The sequence below is a fragment of the Anolis carolinensis genome, chromosome 3 (assembly GCF_035594765.1).
Source record: "Anolis carolinensis isolate JA03-04 chromosome 3, rAnoCar3.1.pri, whole genome shotgun sequence".
In the NCBI taxonomy this organism is placed as follows: domain Eukaryota; kingdom Metazoa; phylum Chordata; class Lepidosauria; order Squamata; family Dactyloidae; genus Anolis; species Anolis carolinensis.
The window spans coordinates 213,278,527-213,300,751 of record NC_085843.1 but is presented as its reverse complement, the minus strand read 5'-3'; the positions used below and the strand labels follow the sequence as shown (position 1 = coordinate 213,300,751).

At 39.1% G+C, this 22,225-nt stretch overlaps 1 protein-coding gene and 1 long non-coding RNA gene across 10 annotated transcripts in view; one reads left to right on the top strand and one right to left on the bottom strand.

The window, feature by feature from the left end:
* pcdh15 (protocadherin related 15) overlaps positions 1–22,225 on the top strand; it is a 1,032,943-nt gene that overhangs the window by 327,166 nt on the left and 683,552 nt on the right. For 8 of the 9 annotated variants that reach the window (XR_010005016.1, XM_062977492.1, XM_062977488.1 and 5 more), the window contains one exon: positions 18,380–18,517. The gene's annotated coding sequence lies outside the window, so the exon portion shown is untranslated. Of the gene's footprint in view, positions 1–7,056; positions 7,286–18,379; positions 18,518–22,225 lie in introns of all 9 variants that reach the window. The other variant, XM_062977487.1, reaches the window with a different exon arrangement.
* On the bottom strand, positions 90–2,918 carry LOC134298039 (uncharacterized). The gene is made up of 2 exons (XR_010005017.1): positions 2,249–2,918; positions 90–356 (listed from the first exon to the last, which is right to left on the bottom strand). It is a non-coding gene; the product is annotated as an uncharacterized LOC134298039 (long non-coding RNA).

The following is a 22,225-nucleotide window of genomic DNA, read 5'->3' as shown; positions in this document are numbered from 1 at the left end:
TCCAGATCTAGGGCAAAACAGGTTTCACAAAATCTGGACCAAATACTACACCCACTCCTGTGAAGTGCATTATAAACCCCAGGCAAATATTCAGAAAATTGTTTTATTGTGTCACCACCTTTCTAGCTCTTCTTGTCAGCATAGGAGGTGAAAGAGCAATATTTTCTTGTCTGTGTGAATCACAGCTGATTGATGGATCAAATCAGCAGTCTCATCCTCTGTAGAATTTTCAAAATGTTGATGGTGCTTCAGTATTCTCATTTGATTAATAGCAACTTGAGCTATTCCTTCTTGTCTTCATTCCATTCTGTCCTCCTCATCTAAGACATAGCCTAAAGTATTTTTTCAATAACTGTCTAATAGAAATCATAACAAGTGTAAGCTACACAAAATTTCTATACCCAACACCAAAGTGTAAGTGATGGTTTAGTGCTAGAGGATGCAAAGTACATTTTTATCATGTTTTTAAGTCACTTTTCTGAATGCACTGCAACCATCCACACAAAGGGCACAATACAATATAAAATAATAGCTCCAAAAATCTAAAGCAAACTTACTAAATAAAGGATAGTCCTGTAATACCTTCATATCTTGCTTTATATACAGCCAATTTAGTTTATCAACATCCATCCTGCCAAACAAATTAAGTAACCCAGATAGTAATCTCATTTAAAACTGTTCCACTATAAAATAATTATTACTGTTGTGGTCCCCCACAAAGGTTCATTGGTTTTCCAAAGAAACCTCTTTTTAATATACTTTCAGAAGATTTTCAATAAAATATTTTATACATTAAAATATAATATTGCATATTTTTCCCATTGCTCCATTGTACGTAACTGCTGTTGCTTCCATTTACTGAGCTTCATTTGAACTCTGTTTTCTGTCTTATCTAACAACAAGACAAAAGCTTCTATTGCCAATTCATCTCAATTTAAACATCAAATACATTTTCTTCTGGATTAAAAAACATTATTTCCCTACCATTTTGCTTGCCATAGACAACTGTTCAGTGTTTTTACCTTCTTGAACAAACTAATTTATGCAATTATAGTTTTAAAATGCCTAAGAGAAGAAAAAGAAAAATGTAATATTTTATAATTAAGCTATAATCATTTATAAAAATGTTGTTTTATAAATTAGGTTGTTTCGTTTTTAACCAGTTCCATTAAAAAAATGGTGAAATGAGCACCGCAAAATAGAAGATATAAAATTGTGTGGTTTCTTCCTCTCGCTTCACTTTTGCTGCTGTCAGTTGAAAGGGAGTAGATCACAAACATGAACATTTGGCATCTTAATACCTCATTACATTTTTATGGGCTTACAATTTTGTTTTTACATTTTTATTGGATTTTTGTTTAGCAGACAGCCATATTACTGGAACCATTATATGCAGAATCATTCTCATTATATCACAAAAGTAGTTGGAAATAACATGCAACAAGCCACGAAGTGCCATACCAATTTTCCTAGTAGGCTTTACAAATAGAAAAGGTTGTTGCACATACCCCCAAATTACAAAAATAATGGCAGAAGGGAAGTACATATAATAACACTGGTTAAAGCTTTCTGGAAATATTTGGCACCTTCCTCCACAAACTTTTAAAATGCTGCTGCACAAAGATGGCATTTAATAAGCAAGATGAAACATCAGAAACAGTTTGGAAATAGTCCGGGTCTTGTTTACCTGAAAATAGAGTAAACTAGGGCCAGGCAAAGAGTTGTCAGTGACATTAAAAAAATTGTGTGTTTTGTGCTGAATACTGTGCAATTATGAAAGTCTTCTTGTAACTTAAAAGGAGTCTTGTAAATGTGTATAGTAATGGAAGTTATTTGCTTGTATAAAAGGGCAGACATGGTTAATAACATAGATGAAAACTGAAATACATGTAGCTAAGCAACATCAGAAAGTGGCCAAGTTGGTAAAAGTTATTCCAGAAGTAAGCTGGTGACTAATGACTGGGGGGGGGGGGGGGGTAACTGTCATGGGATAGGTTTGAGAAGTGACCCTGAACAAGCAAGGGCCACATAGGCAAACAAAACCTAGCAGAGTCCATTCACAGCAAAAACATTTTAGTCAGTTAATCAGCTTGTCAGCAGAGTACAACTGCAGCATTTGACCTTCTCCACGCACTGTTTATTCAACTTACAGATTCAATTTTTCATCCAAAAATATCAGGAGGCTTTAATCTTCACCATTATTATACTATTTACAGCTATACAGATCCACAAGCAGATTTGTACTTACAAACAAACCTCAGAGTCACCACAGAGAGATATTCACAAGAAGATTCACACAAGAAGAGAAAGATTGAGCATTTCATTTATCTTTTATAACCACCTGCTGACTTGTCATCAGTAAGTGACAAATGACTGATGCAAACCCTTGTCATAAACCTTACATGATTATGACTCAGACATTACTACATGCCCCTTAACTATTTCATCATGACTTTCTCAGTCATTCCCCAGGTGTTATCACATGTCCATCAAAACTGTATTTTCACATTCAATGTTGAGGGATTTCTATCTGACAGTAATCATTTCATCAGATGAGCTACTTTGCCCGTTGTATGCTGCTTGTTTACCCTTTTGAGGTGGAGCCCATTACATGATGCATGTGCACTTCCAGCCGGGTTCCATTGGAAAAGGGAAGAGCAAGCAGCATATGTCATGCAACATGGGAAGCTTCTGGTGCTGCATTCAGAACAATGGAGGGAAGCTGGGTGGTGGATGGGATCCCAGGTAAGTTGCATGATGCAGGGTGTGGAGTGATGGGTTCTCCACATCCACCGCTTGGATCCCATGAATTCACCATGATACATGACAAATCCCCAAGATAATGTAATGAGGTCCTAGGAGAAGCAGAGAGAAACATTTAAAAGCAGCTGAAAAACAGGTTGTCCATGCCAAACTGGGCAGTTAGAAGATATGTAATAGAAAAGGAATCCTTGACATGGACTTTTCAAATCTCAAAGGAAAGAAATGATCCTCACTGCCCTGAAGAGTGAAGCTCTTGAAAAGAATGTCAGTTTGGATTTGAAGTATGGTCGTGTGACTAGTTGGTTTTTATTATTGGCTTTGAGAAACTTTATTTGATTTGCCATTTCTTTACTGTTTACAGAATGACCTAATTGATGTCATAGTTAGTACATGATGAATAGAGACATGTTCCAGGAACTACATACATTTAAAGAGTGTGCATAGAAAAATAAATACATTTCAAATGTGTGCAAAACATAATAAATACATCCTTTAGTTAAACAATATGCATGCCTTTGAGAACAGAATAGAGCAGTCTTGTATCTTAAAAATAACAGTAGAACTGTATGTAGATAGGACATGAAGGTGAGAAAAGAAGGATGTGGGGTTTTATCAGATATGGATATGATTTGTTCAAAATTACTTCACAAACACAATCTTTTTTTTTAAAAAAAGGGTAATAAATTATCTAAGTTTCTTAAGATCCTTTAGGAAATTACATGTTTACTGTACTGTAGATTCAGGGCCAGCCCTAGGAAATTTTCAAGTGTAAGCAAGCAGTATTTTTGGTGCCCCCCCCCCCCCCCAAACCAGTCACTGAAAAATAAAAGGTAGAAGGTAGAGGTGAATAGAACACACACACACACACACAGCACATATGGTCCCTGCATATGTGTTTGTATATGTGTGTGTGTACATATGCATATGTGTGTGTGTGTGTGTGTGTGTGTGTGTGTGTGTATATATATATATATATATATATATATATATATATATATCTTATATACACATACACATAAACACAATGTAGAGGATATGTAGCAAGGTAGATAGATAGGTAGGGAGCCACGGCAGAAGAACTTTCCCTGGAGCAAGGCCTGATAATGATGATGATGATGATGATGATAATAATAATAATAATAATAATAATAGATAATAATAATAATAACTAGAGCTGACAGCTGGCACAACAAAACATTGCATAGAAAGTTCCTTGACAAAATTGAAGGAAAAGCTGATAAGGAGAAGACCTGGCTATGGCTCATGAATGGAAACCTGAAGAAGGAGACAGAAGGCCTGATCCTTGCAGCCCAGGAGCAAGCCATCAGAACAAAGGCAATTAAGGCCAAGATCGAAAAATCAGCTGATGACCCAAAATGCAGACTGTGCAAGGAAACCGACGAAACCATTGATCATATCCTCAGCTGCTGTAAGAAAATTGCACAGACTACAAACAGAGTCACAACTATGTGGCCCAAATGATTCATTGGAACTTATGCCTCAAGTACCACCTCCCTGCAGGAAAGAACTGGTGGGATCACAAACCTGCAAAGGTTGTGGAAAATGTACACGCAAAGATACTGTGAGACTTCCGAATCCAGACTGACAAAGTTCTGGGACACAACACACCAGACATCACAGTTGTGGAAAAGAAAAAGGTTTGGATCATTGATGTGAAGGCACGCTGGGGGAAAATGGCTATCTCTAGGTCTGGCTACCCAAGCGGCTTCGGTTTACCTTATAATTATACCTCAAACCCCAAAGTAAATACTCTAGAAGCTGATTAAAGATAACCAAAAATATGTTTATTGAAAACAGGAAACAGTCCTTTTAATGCATTAGAAATAATATGAGGTAAAATCACTGAAATTATACAGAAATAAAACTATATTGATTGAGAACGAAAGCTATAGAGACTATAAAGGATAAACACACAAGCTATGAGGAAACTATAAGGTAAGGACTATAGGGTATGTACAAGGCTATGATAAGCACTATCTGTAATGACTTTAGTGGTAAATACCAGCTATAGTGAACTATCTATAATAACTCTGAGGTAAACTATAAGGTGATAAGCTATAAGGTAAGTACATAAGGTAAGTACTTTACTATGAGGTATACTATCTAAGCTACAGGTAAGTACAAGGCTATGAGGTAAACTGTAAGATAAGTACGTGGCTATGATGAGCTCTATCTGTAATGGTAAGTATGAGGCTATGAGGTAAATACCTAAAGCTATGATGTGACTATAAGGTAAGTACAAGGCTATGAGGTAAACTGTAAGGTAAGTACAAGGCTATGAGGTAAACTGTAAGGTAAGTACAAGGCTATGAGGTAAACTGTAAGGTAAGTACGTGATTTATGTTGCCTGTTTGAATTTGCCAGGTCAAAGAACCCAGACCAATTCTAAGACCTATCTCTAAGGTTTTTCTCTGGAATGGCAATAGGAGGGGAAAAAGCCTCTAGAGATTAGCTCCCAGGCTGAACCATCTCATCCAAACCTAAAGGGGAGTCCCAAGCTCCACCCCCAAAACAGGAGCCAATGGAACATTCCTCCCAAGAACAGCAACCAGGAAATAAGCAAGGGAGGGAAAGCCAAGTAGGACAGCACAATTGATGTCGCCATCCCAGGTGACAGTCGCATTGATGAAAAACAACAGGAAAAACTCAGCCGCTATCAGGACCTCAAGATTGAACTTCAAAGACTCTGGCAGAAACCAGTGCAGGTGGTCCCGGTGGTGATGGGCACACTGGGTGCCGTGCCAAAAGATCTCAGCCGGCATTTGGAAACAATAGACATTGACAAAATTACGATGTGCCAACTGCAAAAAGGCCACCTTACTGGGATCTGCACGCATCATCCGAAAATACATCACACAGTCCTAGACACTTGGGAAGTGTTCAACTTGTGATTTTGTGATATGAAATCCAGCATGTCTATCTTGTTTGCTGTGTCATACAATAAACTAATAATAATAAATCATCCCAACAAAGGATTCCCCAGGCAGGAAGCAGCCAAGCTTTGACGCTGAAAGGCTATTCAATGCTAATCAATGTGGGCATTTGAAACATTTATACCTGCCTTCAACAGATAAGAGTTCTTTCTTTCTCCCACCCTGGACTTTCCGCAGATATATAAACCCCACTTGACTAGTTTCCAAACTCTATGGATGCCTGGTATAGATGCAGGTGAAACATCAGGAGAGAATGCTGCTACAACATGGCCTTACAGCCCAGAAAGCTCACAGCAACCCACTTGTCTTTAACGTATTACAAATGTAATGTGCACCTCAATTTTGGCATAGTCATTTGAGTAAAAAAAGGTGTGGCTGAGATTGATGAAATATGGTAGTTTTAGCCTTGCTCAGATAGAAGCTTGAATAGGGCTACAGTAACTAGGCCTTGGCATTTTGGAGAATATGCTTAGCATGATAACTATGGTCCTTGCCCTCTACTGAGCATGAGAATGATGAGCAGACCTTCTCCACTTCTGACAACTCTGATGGCAAGGCTGGAGTGACTTAATTGAAGTAGGGACAAACTTAGTAGATGTGGGCGAAACGTCAGTATTTTAAAAACTCTAAAATTAGGGCAGTTTTCTCTCAGAAAACAGAAATTCCAGACAGGAAACAATCAGGGCCAGCTAACACCTCCCAACAAAGGATTACCCCAGGCAGAAAGCAGCCAGGCTTTGAAGCTGCAAGGCTATTTAATGCTAATCAAGGTGCCTCAGACAAGAGTTCTTTTTCCCACCCTGAACATTCCACATATATATAAACCCCACTTGCCTAGTTTCCAAGAGACCTCACAACCTCTGAGGATGCCTAACAGATGCAGGTGAAATGTGAGGAGAGAATGCTTCTGGAACATAGCCATAAACCCACCACAGAGACTGGGAAAATGACCAATGAATGTTGGTGCAGTAGAAAGGAAATGAGGAAGGAAGGAGGGAGGGAGGGAGAGAGGGATGAAAGAAGGAGGAAGGAAAGAAAGAAGGGATGAAGGAAGGAAGGGAGGAAGGAAAGAATGAAGGATGGGAAGGAAAGAGGAAGAAGGAAGGACAGAAAGGGAGAGGGGGGAGAAGAGGGAGGGGATCCTCAATCAGGGCCAGCTAACACCTCCCAACAAATGATTATCCCAGGCAAAAAGCAGCCAAGCTTTGAAGCTGCAAGGCTATTTAATGCTAATCAAGGTGGCCAATTGCAACATTCACTCCTGCCTCAGACAAGAGTTCTTTTTCCCACCCTGAACATTCTACAGATATATAAACCCTACTTGCCTTGTTTCCAACAGACCTCGCAACCACTGAGCCTGCCTGCCATAAATGCAGGCGAAACACCAGGAGGGAATGCTTCTGGAACCTGGCCATACAGCCCATGAAAACTGCCATCTTGATTGGGCCACTCGCGGGCTGTGGAGGGGGTGGTGCCTAAGGGCACAGAGGGCACGCCCCTCCCGGGAGACCACGCCCCCTGCTTTCCCTGCTTCTGAAGAAGGCTGAAGATTGCCTTGGAAGTTCAGGGTAAGGAGAAAGAAAAAAGGCAGGAGGGAGAAGGAGAAAAAAAGAGATGAAAGCAGGCAAAGGGGGGAAGAAAGAGAAGAGAGAAAAAGAATGATTGGGTTGCTGTGAGTTTTCAGGGCTGTATGGCCATGCTACAGAAGCATTCCATCCTGGCATTCCCTCTCAGAGCTGAGGATGCAGGCGAAATGTCAGGAGGAAATGCTTCTGGAACAGGCCTCCAGCAGGATTCATGTTTTTAAATACAGAATTCCCTCCAATGGACTTTAGAGTGTGTGGAGGAGGAGGCCTCCTGATCTGCGATGTGGTTAAAAAATTACATTTTTAAATGCCCACAAATGTAGGAGTTCCAGCAAGATAGAAAACTGCAATACTGGCAGGGCTCTCTGTTTTGGAGAAAAGTGAAGCTACTTTCTTTGGTGGCAAATGTTGTGGAGCACAAATCAACTGCAAAGTGTTAAAACACTCAGCTGTCTGACTTACATTCTGTTAAACTAGCCCCATGTTAAGTTCATTGGAGGATTCTTATCAATACATTTTGAAGTAATTATGGACTGTCAGTCAATCAGTCTGGCCAATGTGCAGAGAACGGGAAGCACAATTTTGCCCTTAGCCTCAGGTAACAACATTTTTCTTTAATTGCCACAAATTCTGGATCAAGTGTTACTCTTGAATAATAGTTGACCACTTAAAATGATTAGTAAACCAGGACATAATCCTAATTTTTTGTCTACAAGTGACTTTTTATAATTGTTTCAACAAGGAGAATTTACTACAGGCAGTCGCCGAGTTACAAAGATCCGACTTACAAACCACACATAGTTAAGAATGGAGGTGAGACAACAGAAAGTGAGAGAAATCTACCCCTTAGAAGGGAGATTCACTCCTGAAAGAATTATCATGGGGAAAAGGTGTCTACTTATACTTTTGTTTCTTTTCTAAAGAACATACCTCAAAAGTTCTATCAGTACTCATTCTAATTCTAAAAGACATTTTGTGCTTTCTGTTGATGAAGCATATAAATCTACTCACCTTTTGAAGACAGAATTTCATTTAGAAATATTTAGTGTTTCATTTCCTGCTGCTAAGTCCAATTGTAATTACTTGTTCCTTGTCTAATAGAAACATTTAATTTATATTTTCTGACTTATAGCACATAGTTATTAAGGTGAGGGACTGCTTGGAGAATAATGTCGTGTGACTTGGCTGCTATATTTCATATTCAATTGACAGTTCTTTCCATATTTATGCTTCTGCAATAAATAAATCATAACAATAATTTTTTCTCAGTGGAATCTCAGTGCAAAGTCAATCTTCTGAAGAGAAGTGGAAAAACAAATGCATCATCCACAGAGACCACCATCAATGGAAGCGCTAATAGAATTGCATAGCTTTTGATAGAATTCCAATATGATATTGACAGGTGATCTGGTACACGGGGGAATATATAGCTCGAGGCTTCTGTTATCATTATGTAGAATTCTTGTTCTTGACACTCATCATGTTATTTCCTTAGAGATATGGTTTCAGATACCAGAGTATTTTGTCAGGCTCATATAATTATAAATAGAACTGACTGCATCTTGCAGCTGTTACAACTAACAGTAGTATTTAATTTGACATGTAAGCCTTGCTTTCCTTCCCTCTGGATTCTTGTCCAGCATAGTTATTATTAGTTAATATCAATGTTAAACTTATCTTTGTGCTACCTGTTTTCCATATGAAAGTGGAAAAGGAAGGTTTTCACATGCAGGTTTTTCTGCATGCGAAACGCTTTTTAAAAAATTAAGGGGGCCTTCAATTTTTAATTCATTTTCTTTATGAAGTGATAAGAGTTTCTCTTTTGTTAGTTCTGGATAAGAGCTCATCCAGACAGGCCTTAAAAGCAAGACCTGTCTCGGTTTTATCAGAGACATCCAAATGGCGTATCTGGTAAAATCAAATTAATTCAGAACAAAGCAAGGTTTTCCTGCTTTATTCTGAATTAATTAAACACCTGGTAAGATCCAGATCTTATGGTAAGATCTCGGTCTTGCCAGGTGTGAACCTTGTGTGGATTGGGACAAGGGACCACATCACATGATCCCCAGACCCAATCCAAACAGTCATCTCAGTTTTTTTGGTCTCTAAGAGACCTCCCTTCAAACCCCAAAATTACTCTAAAGAGAAAGTTAAACTCACCTGGCCATCATCACTTCAGGAGACCGAGGGGGGAGGAGTAAAATCCCTCCTTGCCCCCATCTCCTGGTGCATCATTTCTATGTGTCCTCCTGGTGCAAGGACGAACCTAATGGCGTTCCGGTAAGTTTAACTTTCTTTTTAGGGGCTATTTCAGAGCCAGCAAAACACGGGAAGTCTCCCATGTTGGGGTAGAAGCATCCGGCAATGCTTTCAGCGCAGTAGGGGACATGGCTTACACCAAGTGTCACACAATGTTGTGTGATGTCCAGTGTCAGGTTCTATCCACCAGATGGGGTGAAAGCATCCTAGGATACTAAAATTACCCCATCTGATGAGGCTGAAAGAGCATGGGAGATTTCTTCTGGCTTGAACAGATTACGCAAGAATAAAAACAGAGTAAATTATTTTGAACAGGCATATGTGGTGGGTAGTTTCACCATAAATGTATGAGTTTCCTCAGGCAAAGCACACTATAGGGAAATAGGGAATAATTGAAGAAAGGAGAAAGAAGTTTAACACAATTATTTCCATCCTTGCTACTTTCCTGGCCTCCATTATCACTTATTTGATTCTACTTCTTTTATAATCTAATCATGTTCTGGGGAATAGGGGGAGATAGAGCCCTGAAAATTATAGGGAGTCTCAGCTACTCTCTTGCAGTTAGTAAAACCCCCTCCTTCCCTGAAACACACATGCAAAACCACTTCAGTTCATAGATGGGGATCATTTACCTTTACTATTGTTCTGTTTGTGATTTGAAAGTGAAGGTGGAGGATGTAAAAGAAAGACTATCAAGAGCAAAGTATTATTAGGTAAAGGTAAAGGTTTTCCCCTGACGTTAAGTCTAGTCATGTTCAACTCTGGGGCTTGGTCCTCATCTCCATTTCTAAGCTGAAGAGCTGACATTATCCATAGCTGCCTCCAAAGTAATGTGGCCGGCATGACTGCATGGAGCACCGTTATCTTCCCACTGGAGCGGTACCTATAGATCTACTCACATTTGCATGTTTTCGAACTGCTAGGTTAGCAGAAGCTGGGCCTAACAGCGGAAGCTCATCCCACTCCCCAGATTTGAACTGCCAGCCTTTCAGTCAACAAGTTCAGCAGCTCAGCGATTTAATCCATTGCACCACCGGGGGCTCCTAAAGTGTTATTAATAAACCACAAAATCTGAGCAACTATACAGGCACAATTGCAGTATATACAACAATTTCTTCCTGGCTAAGGTTGCTAAGAAATGGTTCCAAAACTTTAATGTGCAAACATTTTTTTTAAAAGGACAAGAAATAACAAGAAGGATAGACGAATCAGTTTGTTCCCGTCTGTGGACTCATCTATACCAGGCAATTTAGTCCTGGGCAACATCTCTGAAGATGGCCAATTCTCTCACAACAGAAACGAGTTGCAGTATGTTCTCTAGTCACTTCTGACATGATAAAAAGTCTCCATCTTTATAGCTATGAGAATAGCTCAAGCACATTGCTAATGGGAAGTTTTCATCCACAATCTGTTCCCAACCTTGAACTGGCTGGCTGAAGCAAAAGGATCTGGAAGGCTGTATTTCACACATATTAATTATTTTAGTGCTGTTGTTAGCTGTCAACATCATTTACATGAATTCTTATTGGAAAAGCCATCTGAAAGGGTTAATAAACTTTGCTACTACATATAGTGAATTAGGCATTTGAAAAAAGGAGGTATTCTTGGATCAAAATAGAAAAATTCAGTTTAAGAGATAAAGCAATATTTTATATATATACTTCCTTTATACAGAGCACTAAATTTGCATAGGTATTTCCTGATGAAGTTGATACCACATCCTTTTGCTCTTGCAAATGATAACCTCAGGGTGTTATGTTTTAAGTGAAAATGTTATCTCCTAATTGCACATTATTACCAACATCTTATCCTAAATCATGATAATCTCCATTGTTAACATTGTTAAATAATAACCCCACTAATGGCCTCTGGAGACTAATTGCATCCAGTTGGTGGGGATAATGTCTTTATGTTTAAGTATAAATACGTTTAGATATAAGGCAGTCATTAGCATTGATTAAACAATGTCGACATAAATAATTGCTAGAGCGATACAAGCCCCCAAAGTAGCATTCCTTGTGTTCAACAATGTTCTGTAAGACCTAACTAAAACATTAATGAAACTAGAATATATATATAATGGCGACTTATTTGCCGATGGATTACATGATGTTTGGACTTGGAAGATAGGAGAACTAGAATCAAAATAAACTGTCTGAGATGATACCGAATAATAAATAGATCCACCCATTTATTAATTAGCAAATATTGCTCAAGCTGAGTGAACTGTCCCATCAATCATACTTTTAAAATGTGGAAAAAACCTTGCCATGTATGCTGTAGCTCTGCCCAATTAAGTGGGCATAGCTCATTGATACTAACTTCAAGGCATGAGTAAGTGTGTTCCTTGCTGAAAATCAAAACTCAGTTGTCCAGCTAGGCACAATATCCTTGGTGACATATATTGTGATGGTAAAAAAAGATGGATATTTCTTGAGTGTTGAGTCTGCTGTCTTCTTTCCAGATTATTTAGATTTTGGTTCTCATGAAGATTTCAACAATACATAGTGCTATGGAGCTCTGCAAAATGAGGGAAAATTCGAGGGGATGTGTGTCTCCAAATGTCAATAGGAAATTTTCTCACTTACTCAGCTTGACACTAGAGAGTCTTTTCAAAAGTCTTTCCTGCTTTTGTGCTCCAAGCTCCAAAGAAGAAGAGCAAACACTATGGTAGGCAGGAACATCTATGTGACTTATCATTTATCCAAAGTGGCTAAAAATAATTTATCAGTACTAGGAATACTCACCCTGTTGACAGAATAAAGTAGAACATTTTCTTGCCATATCTAAATCAACCTTTGTCACATACTGTATTGCAGAGATATTCAAGTTCTTTCCATATCTGTTGGGGTTTGGTTCCAGAAACCTTCCATGGATACAGAAATCAACAGATATTCAAATCCCATCATATACAATAGCATAGTAAACTAATGTCCCTTATATAAAATGGCGAAAAACTGCTTTTGTGAATACATTAGAGCCTCGCTTTTCCCGACTTCCGCTAATCCGATGCCATGACACCCGGGGCCGTCCCCCCTTCCTCGCTCGCTCACTCACTCATCAGGCTGAGGTCCCGGTACTGCTGGGACCCAGCCTGGTGAAGGACGGAGGGTGGGTAAGTGAAGGAGGGCCACAAAGGCCCTCCCTCCTTCTTTCCCTCCCTGCCTGCCTTGCTCGCTCGCTCGCTCACCAGACCGGGTCCTAGTGCTGCCAGGACTCGACCAGGTGAAGGAGCAAAGGACGGAGGGCGGGCCAGGGAAGGAGGGCCACAAAGGCCCTCCCTCACTCGCTCACTCACTCACTCACCAGGCAGGGTCCCGGTGCTGCCGGGACCCGGCCTGGTGAGTGAGCGAGGGATAGAGGGCAAGCGAGTGACGGAGGGTGGCAAAGGCCCTCCCTTGCTTGCTCACTCACTGGGCCAGGTCCCAGTGCTGCTGGGACCCGGCCTGGTGAAGTAGCGAGGGATGGAGGGTGGGTGAGTGAAGGAGGGCCGCAAAGGCCCTCCCTCCCTGACTGCCTGACTGCCTCGCTCAATCGCTCATTTACTCACTCACCTGGCTGGGTCCTGGTGCTGCCCGGACCTCGCCTGGTGAGTGAGTGAGGGATGGAGGGCAGGCGACTGAAGGAGGGCCGCAAAGGCCCTCCCTCCCTTGCTCGTTCACTCACTCACCAGGCTGGATCCTGGTGCTGCCGTCACCGCTGCCAGGACCCAGCCTGGTGAGTGAGCGATGGAGGGAGGGTGGGTGAGTGAGCACCCACCCTGTTATCTGGCAATTTCACTTATCCGACATTCTGCTTGCCAGTTTATGTCAGATAAGCAAGAGACTACTGTAATTGCAAAAAAAAATTGTTTTCGTGATTTCTTTTTTCATGTTGGGAGCAACTTGAGAAACTGTAAGTCACTTCTAGTGTGAGAGAATTGGCCGTCTTCAAGGACATTGTTCAGGGGATGCCCAGATATTTGCTGCTTTGCCATCCTTGTGAGAGGCTTCTCTCATGTCTCCGCTTGGGGAGCTAGAGCTGACAAAGGGAGCTCACCCAATCTCCCCAGATTCGAACTGCTGACCTGCTGGCACCCATTGTGCCACTGGAGGCCCTGTTTTTGTGAATAAGTGTAAAGAAATATTTGCAAGCAGTAGATTGAATCCATGGATGCAAGGGGGCAATTGTATCTGCAAAATATAAAGTGAGACAGCAGCCACTGGATGAACATAGCATGAATGTGCATTTGAAAACTCTTCCCTGGTGTGGAAATGTACAGAATTTAAAGCATACAAAATACTCCAGAGAGTATGATTTACCTGGAATTAATTGTTTTTTTGTTTTTTGTAAAATGGATGATTATTCAAACTGGGGGAATGAAAGATGAAAAAGATACCCATGTTTTCAAAGCTGCTCCTCAGGTTCTTTATGGAATAGACTGTGGTTAGCGAGTTATTCCTTGGTGCTCACTGCCTACACTGCTCCCTTTCTTCCTTAACTTTCTCCAAAAGGTAGAGAAGAAGCCCTTGCTTTGTAATGCATCTGTTTATCTCCCTTCCTTTTCTGGAGAAGGAAGGCTTTAATCTTTGAAACTATCTTATGTTTTATTAGTATAAGAAAATATTGCAATCACAAACTTGGAAGTCTGTTGCAATTATCATATGGATTGTAGGCACTCCTCAGCTTCTTATCTCAGTCAAAATCATATGCAATTAACACAGTATTACCTTGCCAAAGAGGAAACACAAAAGAAACGTAACCTCTAACTGGACAAATAGTTCCTCCCCTCTCCCAAATCTTGGTCTTTGTCTGGCTTATTTAGCTCTCATGCCATGGCTGAGGTCTTTGAATATGCAGTTACTCTACTCCTTTTACAGGCTTGAAACAAAAAGTAATTTTGATACGTTTCCAGTTTTAAAATCCCTCAGCAAGTATAATGGGTTGATTCCCACTAGCTGGCTGATTCATTAACCTTGTGGCTGATGAACTAACTCATTGTATTAACCCCCTTCCTAGCCCTGAACAAAATTTGTTATGCATGATAATGTCTAGCTTTGAAGGTTCTACCTTGCCATTTTCACAAACTTAAAATATAGTTTTTCTTTCTCCAAACCTTTCTGTTAATTGATTTGACTCACTTCCAGAAGCTTTCTTTCCTGTAAAAATGGTACTTTCCTTGAAGTCAAAACTGGCATAATGTTATAATAAGAATATAAATTACAAATACTGTAATTGATATTCTTTTGGGAGCACCAGTCTGCAATCTCAAATGGTACTGACAAGAAGACATATTGCCTCATATGTTTTAAGGTAAAGGTAAAGGTTTTCCCATGACATTAAGTCTAGTCGTGTTCGACTCTGGGAGTTGGTGCTCATCTCCATTTCTAAGCCAGTATTATCCGTAGGCACTTCCAAGGTCACGTGGCCAGCATGATTACATGGAGCGTTATTACCTTCCCACTGGAGTGGTAATAATAATAAACTTTATTTTTATATCCCGCCCCATCTCCCCGAAGGGACTTGGGGCGGCTCACAACAGGGACAAGCCCGAAACGACACAACATATTTGACAAAAAACTTAAAACATTTCAACGATACACAAAATAAAATAATGGACAATACATTAAAATCCAAGCAGATAAAATCAGAGTAATTAAAAGCAAACCAGCGGGGACAGGTTTCATAAAGTGCTGTATCATGGAAATGAGTAACAGTGATAAAGTGCCATACGCTTTTAAAACATAAAGAAGTATTCTGATGACATATCTATTGGGCCTGTTCATTCAAACGCGCTCTGGAACAACCATGGAAGGGAACAACCAGGGAAGGAGCTAACCTGATCTCCTTAGGGAGAGAGTTCCAGAGCCGGGGGGCCACTGACAAGAAGGCCCTCTCCCTCGTCCCCACCAGCTGCATTTGAGACAAAGGCGGGAGAGAGAGGAGCGCCTCCCCAGATGATCTTAGGGTTCACGTTGGTTCATAGGAGAGGAGGCGATCATGGAGATAGGCAGGTCCTGAACCGTTTAAGGCTTTATAGGTAATAACCTGCACCTTGAATTGGGCCCGGAAACTTATTGGTAGCCAGTGGAGCTGTTTAAACAAAGGAGTTGACCGTTCTCTGTAACTAGCTCCTGTTATTAATCTGGCTGCTGATCTCTGAACCATCTGAAGTTTCCGAACCATTTTCAAAGGCAGCCCCACGTAGAGTGCATTGCAGTAATCCAACCTGGAGGTGACTGAGGTACCTATTGATCTACTCACATGTGCATATTTTTGAACTACTAGGTTGGCAGAAGCTGGGGCTAAGACTAGGAGCTCACCCCGCTCCCTGTATTCAAACTGCTGAGCTTTCAGTCAGCAAGTTTAGCAGCTCAGCGGTTTAACTGACTGTGCCACCGGGGGCTCCATAAGTTTCATTTGAAATATGTCTGCTATTTTTGTTCACTTATGCTTGCACCAGCCCACCCACCCGAGCTCAGAATTGTGCACTACTCAGACTATTGATGGTTGTTAGATGTTTGCTTTATAATGTATTAAGTGTGGTTGTTTTTATACTACTGAAATTGTTTTTATGAATTTAGTTGTGTTATATTTTAACTATGTTGAACGCGGGCTTGTCCCCATGTAAGCCGCCCGAGTCCCTTCAGGGAGATGGAGGCAGGGTACAAAAATAAAGTTGTTGTTGTTGTTGTTGTTGTTGTTGTTACCTAGCTGATTGTTTTTCATTTCTTGTGGGTGTTCTGCCTGACATGGCATGTTAGTCAGTCAGTTTGTAGGCCCAATTCAAGCTGTTGGTTCTTATCTCTGAAAATGATAGCTTGAAACCAGGAAGTTGAAGGATGATCATCCCCTATATGAACCTCTCTTCAATTGCAATCATCTTCTGAGAACTTGCATTTTACTACAAAGATGGGTGCTATGTGAGGACACCTAACAGGGTTTTTCTAGGAGCAGCATCCTAATTGTGTAATCTCTTCCAAAGAAGGATTGAGCTTCTTTGATGTTCTTCAATCAGACAGTTTTTTTTGTTTTTGTTCATCCAGTCTTCTGATGTGTTTCAATTTTATCCAGCAGTGGTTTTGTTTTTAACTTCACTAATATTGTTTTATGGTGCAACACTTTGAGAAGGTTATTTTTAAGAGCGAAAATTTTAGAAGCAAAAGTAATATACTTTTTAAATAAATTCATTTCACAAGAACTTGGTGTACTCTCTGTATCAGTTCTTAAATGCTGTTGAAGTTTCTTCTTCCCATTCTAGTTTCAAAGGAAGCAAGAGGGAAGAAGGATTGACAATAGGCAATAGAGTTTTCCATCCAGAAATGTATTTTTTTCTACTCATAAGAAGCTAAAGGCAATTTTAACAGTTTTCTGACTGCTACATTTTCTGCACAAAATGGCATGTGACAATTTTGTGAAGAAAACAACACATTCTGTGCACGTAATATTTTCTTTCCAGAAGATAAAATTACTTGCACAGGAATGCTGTTTCTCACACTGAAGATGCTTTTTTCAAGCAAAACCACTGTGAGTGAATTTTGCCAAAACAATCAATGAACTGAGATGATTCTCACCAGTCTATGATTCCTTCACTCAGGGTTTCTTGTCTTGAGAAACATACTTTTCAACTCTTTCCAGATTTTATTATATTATCCTTATCCTGATGGTCTCCTCAGAATCTCATGCATATTGTCAATGCATGTACTCCTAAAGAATGATAGAGAAAATTCCTCATGACTTATTTTCTACATGGAGACATAAGCTCTTACTCTTAGGTCCCACTGGAGATATATATATATATATATATATATATATATATATATATATATATATATAATACATTTGTAGTATTGGAAAGAGGCGAGGCAAAGAAAATCTCGTAACATAATAATAAGTGACAGAACCTCAAGGAGATTTTTCTTTCTTTCTCCGTTTGGTTCATTAGCTAAAGCACAGGAAATTACAGAGTTCTTTTGGATGGGTATAAGCCTTTTGGATCCTACCATACCCCCTCTGTTCCAAATTGAGATCAAGACACCATTAGTACTTGATGTAGATGTCTGCATGATTGACTGGGATTTCAAAACATAAAGCCGAAAAGGAAAATATTTCCTGACTTTGAGTACTAACATGTTTTAACAATTAATACTCAAAGTCAGGAAATATTTTTGATTATCCTTTCCAGAGCTAGACTCAAGCTGTGTGCAACATAACATACCATCAACCCACTTAAACCACCTTCATGGACTTTCAGTTTATAACTTGCAATTTTCACCTTATAATTTGCAATGTAGTGCCAATGGCTCTTGCATTTACTCCCTTGAAAATTCCCCAAAGCTGCAAGAATTTTGGGACTCTCTTTATTATTTTCTTTCTTTCTTTTTTTTTTAATTTTTATTTATAGTTTTTAAAATACAGTGCACACTTTAAAAACGGGGATAGAAGTGAGAGACATAGGATCACAATATAGGGAAAGAAAATAAGAACCAAGGGCGGGAAAAATGGGGGAGGAAAGCTAGAAAAGGAAAAGCAAAAAAAAAAACTAAGAGAGAAAAAGGAAAGGGATGGTGAGGGAAGGGGAATCGGGGGTTACATCAAGGAAAGTAACAAATTTCAGGGAACATTAACAACAAGGGAAGTAGTCTTCCATTTTTTTTGACCTTCTAATCATTTTAACACTGTATTCAAGTTTCTAATGTATATTTATATCGTTTTCAAATGAGTTTAGATTCATTTCTTAAGATATTCTTCCAATTTGTTCCAATTTGTCCTTTATCATTTTCTTACTCTCCTCAATCATCAATGTCTCTTTGAATCCCATGTGTCTTATCATTACAGGAACTCTGGCTTCAGAGGAGTAAACAGCATCCAGATCCCTTTAACAAAAATGGATCAAAGGGTTTTGCACACTTTCACAAAATCACCTGGACGTATGGACAACTGCAGCAACATTAAAAACATGGGAATGAACTGAAGGTAATCTTGGTTATTCTTACTTCCTTTTTCTTTTTTCTTGCTGCGCAGCATTTTATTGACAAATTGACTGATAAATATGGGGCATGACCTGTATAAATGCACAACATTTTGTGCTCCTTCTTTTTCTTTGTGTCTGTTGAGGTGGAAGAAAACTGAGAAGCATATTTGTGATGGCACGCCGGGGTTAAAAGGAAAACTGTAGTGTCTGGCTATACCTGGTGGCTATTGGTATACCCTGTGATATACGTCAGTTCTTTAAAATAAAGACACTTGAGGCAGGATAAAGTTAACCAAATAAGTTTACTGGAAACAAAGGCAAAGTTAACTTCAGTCAGGGGTCTTGAAAGGTGAATCAAAATAATATATTACAAAGACAAAGTTTGTTGGCTGAACTTAGTTACACTGGTAATAAATGCTTGACTATATTCATATAATATGAGATAAAATACTTGACTATAATGGTGGTAAGTCACTTGGTAAAATACTTGGCTATTGAAGGTAGAATATTGAACTATATTGTTGGTAAATACTTGGCTATAGATATAATACAGAACTAAGATGATAAAGTACAGAACTATGGTGGGGTGCACTAAGCTATATTGGTAAAATACTATTTTGGTGGTAAAATACTGGACTTTGCTGTGGTAAATTCTGGGCTATGATAACTATATGGTAAGGTACTCTAAGCTATGTTGGTAAAATACGTGCTAAGGATGCCTGTCTGGATTGCCAAGACCAAGGAACCCAGACAATTTCTGGCCTACTCCTCTGAAACTCTGACACAGAATAAAAAGGAGAGAAAAGCCTTTCAGGCAAACTCTGAGGCAAAAAGGCTAAACCAACTGAGCCAGGCCTCTAGGGGGGTTTCAAGCTCCACCCCTAAAACTAAGCACAAGCAGAAAAATCCACACCAAAGGGAGAACAAGGAAATGAAGCAGATGAGAAAAAAGCTAGGCCAAGACATCACAATATTAATGAAACCATGAGATTTTCAGGTTCGTGGTATATTTGGGAACACAGTAGTCAAAGCAAAACAAATGAATGATATGTATTCATCACCAGATTTTATTCTTAGATCTGAAGTAACTTTGATATAATAGGCAGAATATTTCCAGCAGAATATCGATTCATTGTGACCTAAACTTGCACTCTCTTCGTAGTATTTAGGAAATTGTTGATTTGCAAAGTCTCAAGCCACATCATTTCTGACCAATTTATTCACATTGAACATCACCAAGTTAAATGTGATTTTATGAAAATATTTTATGTATAGTGTTATCTTACATGTCCTTTTTGTAGTAGCATAGAACTGTAACTTCGTAATCTTTGTTGCAAACTTGTAAACACCCAAATGCTGTCCTCTGTTTACTGTGTCCCCTGTTCATTTTTTCAGAGGCTAAATTTTATTTTTGTAAAGTTAATTTTAAGTTGTTCTCATACATTATTCTAATTACATTCCTGTCTTTATCACAGCATTTATTAATGACAAAACATGACTACTACTTGTTTACTGATATATTATGTATTTTATTCAATGCTGACTAATACCAAACTCCTAGACATACAGAATTGATCAAAGATTGACTTGGAGAATTGCTTGGATGACATTTTGTTTTCTGCAATCGCCATGTTTTATTAGTTAAATGTATCAGTGCTTTTCTAATTCCAAAAGATTTGCTTTTTAAAGATAAATTGTTCTTTAAAGCATTGTAAAGCTTTCAGAGGGGTTGAATCCATTACACCCAATCGAGCAAAGATTTTTATTTGTTAGTGGCTATAGTCTTAGTGGATGGCAGGTAATTACATATCATCAATGAGGAGGTTGCTCAGGGTTCATCTATCCTATAATTCTTCACTATCTTTCCCATGCAGACATTTGCCCTAGAGGATATCGAAAATTTTATGGTGCTTCTTTTCTAAAGATTCAACCAATGCAAGTGAATTATGTACTCATTTCTGTAAAGGAGAATGAACAATACTAATGTGATTTTGGATGGCAGATTCATTTTCAAAATGATGATAATGCATCCTTATCTTTTAAAAGTTCCTTCTGTGCAAATCCAAAACAGATGAGAAACTATTCAAATTGCATTTCAGAATTTAACTTAGAAACAAATGTTGTCTGTATCTGTATTCTAAGAAAATTCAGAGAATCGTTTCATAGCATGTTTTTACTGCTCTACAGATGCAAGCATGTGTAAAGGGCTAGAGACTGGAGAGTGGTATAATGACCTTCCTGTGGTCTGCGTCTTCACTTAATATATGAACTAAAAAAAATTCAACCAAGATTTACTTCATGGTATTCACCATTTTTAAACATACATCACTATTCTCTTGAATTTGCTTTTCTACAATGTTGTTAACCACTAGAGACTTCGTATTATTATTATTATTATTATTATTATTATTATTATTATTATTACCCTATTAAAGCAAGCCTGCACAACCTGTTGCCATCCAGATGTTTAGGAGCCCAGCTCCCAGAAGCCCTAGCCATCTTGTCCAATGGTCAGGAAGTCCAAAACACAGGGAGGAGCACAGGTTGTGGAGACCTGGTATAAGGGAGAATCCATGAGGTCATGTGGAACAACCCAACACTTGTTTATCACTTAGAATATATTGAAAACTGTAAAGTAGGGCTGCTTCTACACAGTCACTTAATCCAGATCAGAATGTGGATTAAAGGCATCCAGTTCTGCTCCTAAGAGCCTCCACAGGTACCCAAGGAACTGCAAAAAAAGGTGCATTGGTGGCTACAAAGCTTCCCTAATCAATCCAACATATCTTACTGTGTTGGGAGAAATGCACTGAACAGGAGCAGCCCATTGGATGGGAATCAGTAAAGGGAATCATGGTTTGGGGGGGGGGGGACAAAAAAAGGGAAAGCGATTCCCTCTCCAGGGAAAGGTGTTTGTTTATCTTCTCAAGAATGCCACATCCAGATATTTCAACGGTTGTAGTATTTCCACGAGTGCTGCACATGTTGCTCCCGAATTCCTGCTCTGCGGCAATAATACATTGGTCAGCTGCAGCACATTTTATCGTCAATTTTGGACTTTCTGGTGAGTTTTTAAAATGCACTATATCAATTTAAATGCATTCTCTAGAGAACACCTCTTTTATCTTCACTTTCTTGTGGATTTTCGGGCCTGTATAGATGGGACCTAGGTGAGAGATTTTAAGTTAGGCAAACTTTCAGGACAGGAATTGCTTAAAAGGTGTTTATATAACTCACATGTTGAGTTTTTGAATAGGGTATCATTGTTAATGGAGGATATGGGTATAATCCTTAGTAAAAGTATGCCCAATCACTGCATCTGTATTTCTATTTTGGTCAATGAAATTCCTTTTCGAATATTTTAAAAGTCTTTTCTATTGTAAGTGAGGCTCTACAACATAAAAACTTTATAAAAAGATACTATTGTTCATTCCATAATAACAAAGCTTTCAGCTAGTGGATCTAATATGAACAAGAATTTTTTTTATTTATTCTGTTGATTTTCTATATTTGTTTAGTAATAGTAAACAGCTCCATGAGTTCTAGAAGATTATTTTCTCTTGGTGTGTATCAATTGTTATTCAGATCAAGATGAGGAAAAGAGACTTGTTGGCAGCCTTAATAAAAGATCTTGGCAGTCTTGGCAGACTTGATAGGATGTGATTCAATTGATGTTCTTGGCATTTTCAACATTGCCTGATATAGTGGAA